Here is a 4176-nt window from a genome sequence, read left to right as displayed (position 1 = left end):
TGGATACAGCTGGGAAAGTAATGGAAGATAACATGGAAAAGCAGGTTGGGGCAGAGTCGTATCATGGAGGGTCTAGAATTTCAGGTGAAGTAATTTGTTTGTTCGCTTTTATTTTTTGTTTCATTTTGTTTTTAATAGAGAAGGGGTTTCGCTATGTTTCCCAGACTGGTCTCGAACTCCTCAGCTCAAGTGATCCACTCACCTTGGCCTACTTAAGTGCTGAGATTACAGGAGTGAGCCAGTGCCCGAGCCTGGTCAAGTAATTTGGACTTTATCTATAGAAAATGGGGAGTGGAAAACATTTGAAAGGGTTTCAACAGGAGAGTAACATGATCCAGGTTATGCTTTGGGAGGACTAGTATGGCCACAGGGTAGGGAGAAATTAGAAACGGAAAATACAGGAGGCTGTAATACCAGGCCAGGCCAGAATTTAAAATAGTGATGTTAATGAAGATCTATCGACACAGAAAGATGCTTATAATAAAATCTGAAGCTTATTTAAGTCATTGCAAATTGATATGTATTATAGAATCTCATTTTTATAAACATACATATACATACTTATACCAGGCATATCTGCAGAGACAAAGCCTGCAAGAAATACACACATATATAAACACTGGTTACTTCTGGTTGGTGGGATTATGGATGACTTTCATTTTTCATTTGACTTCATTTATTTTATATTATTTTCTGCAATGAACATTTTATTGTTTAAAAAAAAAAAATACAGCCTGGGCACGTTGGCTCATGCCTATAATGCCAGCACTTTGGGAGGCCAAGGCGGGTGGATCACCTGAGGTCAGGAGTTTGAGACCAGCCTGTTCAAATGGTGAAACCCCATCTCTACTAAAAATATAAAAACTAGCTGAGTGTGGTGGCACATGCCTGTAATCCTAGCTACTTGGGAGGCTGAGGCAGGAGAATTGCTTGAACCCAGGTGGTGGAGGTTGTGGTCAGCCGAGATTGTACCATGCACTCCAGCCTGGGCAACAGATACATTAAAAATAAATTTTAAAAAATACGGGGGTGAGGTGGCTCATGCCTATAATCCCAACATTTTGAGAGACCAAAGCAGGTGGATCACTTGTGCTCAGGAGTTCAAGACAGCCTGGGCAACACAGTGAGACCGTGTCTCTATGAAAAATACAAAAATTTGCTGGGCATGATGGTGCACACCTGTAGTTCCAGCTACTCAGGAGACTGAGGTGAGAGGATCGCTTGAGCTCAGGAGGCTGAGGCTGCAATGAGCCAGGATCATGCTACTACACTCTAACCTGGGTGACAGAGCAAGACTCTGTCCCTCTGTCCCCCCCCCCCAAAAAAGAGAGAGATGGAAACTGCCTCTATCTATCAAAATGTTTTCCTAAACCATATACGTTGGACTGTAGCTCTTTCCTCATTTAATAGCCCAGACTGGAGGTCATGATGACCTAAGGAAAGGAGACAACCACCAGAACGGGAAGGACACAGTCTCTTCCGTCCGAGATTCCTCAGCACAGTCAACCCTGCCACTTAAGAACCATAAAATCTGACTTGGGTGAAGAATGCCAACAGCTGTGAAGCTGGCCTTAAAACTGGACCACTCATGGGCTGAGAACATTTTATCATCAGAAGAGTTCTTAGGATTACTGAGACCAACTGCACCATTTAATAGCAGTGAAAAATAGTGCTGTGAATGTTAAAAGCCTCTTTAAGCTCTGAAGCACTTTTTTAGTTTTGTGGCAGTTAACTCAGGTTGTATCAGAATCACCACACACACCCCAGCCGCACCCCACCCAATGACTCGTTCATTTGCAGCAAATAATTTATTAAGCTCTTGCAGTATGCCAGGCACTGTTCCAGGTATGAAAGACAGATTCTGCCGGGGGCAGTGGCTCACGCCTGTAATCCCAGCACTTTGGGAGTCCGAAGCCGGAGGATCATGAGGTCAGGAGTTCGAGACCAGCCTGATCAACATGGTGAAACCCCGTCTCTACTAAAAATACAAAAATTAGCCGGGCGTGGTAGTGCGTGCCTGTAATCCCAGCTACTCAGGAGGCTGAGGCAGGAGAATCACTTGAACCCGGGAGGCAGAGGTTGCAGTGAGCCAAGATCATGCCGTTGCACTCCAGCCTGGGCAACAGAGTGGAACTCCATCTCAAAAAAAAAAAGAAAAGAAAGAAAAATAAAGACAGATTCAGTGGCGCCAGGCATGGGGGTGCATGCCTGTAATCCCAGCACTTTGGGAGGCTGAGACAGGTGGATCACTTGAGGTCAGGGGTTCGAGAGCAGCCTGGACAACATGGTGAAACCCCATCTCTTCTAAAAATACAAATATTCTCCAGGTGTGGTGGTGCACATCTGTAATCCAAGCTACTTGGGAGGCTGAGGCATGAGAATCACTTGAACTCGGGATGCGGAGGTTGCAGTGAGCCAAGATCATGCCACTGTACTCCAGCCTTGGTGACAGAGCAAGACTCTGTCTCAAAAAAAAAAAAAAAAAGAGATTCAGCAGGTCAGGGCTTTTCAATTTCATATCCTGGAAGACACCTGCCACACTTTCTTCTTTCCCCCATTCTTCCTGCTCACCTCCTTCTGGCTTCTGGAAGGTGACTTTCACAACAGCTGAGATCTTTATTAATTGTTTTCCCTGCTGAATGCAGGACCTAGAACAATTGCCTATGCCTCAAATTCTCAGTAGATGATTGTTTAATGAACAGGTTTCACATATGCTGTGTCCTCTACTGGGAACATGCTCACTTACCTTTTTGCCTCGCTTATTTCTACAAATCCCTCTCTGCTCAGTTCAAACATCACGTTTTCTGAGAAGCTTTCTGAGAAGCCAGGTTCCCCGTTAATTATTCTCTTATTGTACTCTACTTCTCCTTTTAGTATTTACCACCACTGTAATTATATAACTACTTGATTCGTCTCTCCTGTTAGTTTATAAATTCCATGAAGGCTGGGACCAGGGTGGTCTTGGTTAGCATTCTATTATCAGTTCCTAGCACAGAACCTGACCCATACAGGTCACTCAATGGGTTTTTTTTTTAAATTTTATAATAGCTTTGTTAAAGATAATTGACATATAATAAACTGAACATATTTAAAGTGTACAATTTGAAACCATCACTGGAATCAAGATATTGAATATATCCACCGCCTTCATGAGTTTCCTTATGCCCCTTGGTAATCCCTTTCTCCTATCCCTCTGCTTCTCCCCATTTTTAGGCTATAATGATTGATTTGCTCCTGTCATTATATATTAGCTTACCTTTTCTAGAATTGTATATAAATGGAATCATATGATATGTACTCATTTTTTACCTAGATTATTTCATTTATAATTATTTTGAGTTGATCTACATTGATGCCTACATGGACAATTCATTCCTTTTCATTGCTAAGAATTATTCCACTGTACGGATATACCAGTAGACCACCACTTGTTTCTCCACTAACCTGTTGTTAGACATTTGGGTTGTTTCCAGGTTTTTGCGATTTCAAATAAAGCTGCTTGTGATATTTGTGCACAAGTCTTAAAAACATAAACACTTCACAGATTTGCCTGTCATCCTTGTGCAGGGGTCATGCTAATCTTCTCTGTATCATTCCAATTTTAGTATATGTGCTGCCAAAGCGAGCACCACTCAATGGTTTTTGAGTGACAGACTGAATACATGCATTCTCATATAGTTTGATGTCCACCGAATGCTAGCTGAAACTGGGGTCATTGTCATTGCTATGGTTATTGATGACAGTCATGGACAGATGGCAGCAGAGCTGGTAATAGCAGCCAACTAAGCACCAGGCATTTTCTACCACCATGTACTGTTTCTGAGAGTAGATTCAGGAAACTGGGAATGAACTGTAATCACTGATTCATTCAACAAATATTTAGGCATTGTTAGATGAAGTGCAAAAGTGAGTAAGGCAGTCTCTGCTTTTGAGGGGTTTATAGCTTAGTGGGGGTAACAGACCTAAAAACGTGAAGTCACTGACATGTCAGAGGCCATATAAATTTGCTAGGCCTGCCATAACAGAGTACCACAAACTGAATGGCTTAGAAAAACAGGATTTTACTATCTCACCATTCTGCAGGCTAGAAGTTCAAGACCAAGGTGTCAGCAGGGCCATTCCTCTCTGCTCAGCTCAAATGTCATTTTCCTTGAAAAGCTTTCTGGAATTAGCCAG

The 4176-nt window shown here is 42.5% G+C and overlaps 1 non-coding gene across 1 annotated transcript; it reads right to left on the bottom strand.

Annotated features, from left to right (window-relative positions):
* Nucleotides 1-3522: 3522 nt before the first annotated feature.
* On the bottom strand, nucleotides 3523-3629 carry LOC117094144. The gene has a single exon (XR_004441451.1). It is a non-coding gene; the product is annotated as a U6 spliceosomal RNA (small nuclear RNA).
* Nucleotides 3630-4176: the final 547 nt, after the last annotated feature.

The sequence above is a fragment of the Trachypithecus francoisi genome, unplaced genomic scaffold (genome assembly GCF_009764315.1).
Source record: "Trachypithecus francoisi isolate TF-2019V2 unplaced genomic scaffold, Tfra_2.0 Lachesis_group12, whole genome shotgun sequence".
NCBI lineage: Eukaryota > Metazoa > Chordata > Mammalia > Primates > Cercopithecidae > Trachypithecus > Trachypithecus francoisi.
This window is presented reverse-complemented; position numbering and strand designations above follow the sequence as displayed.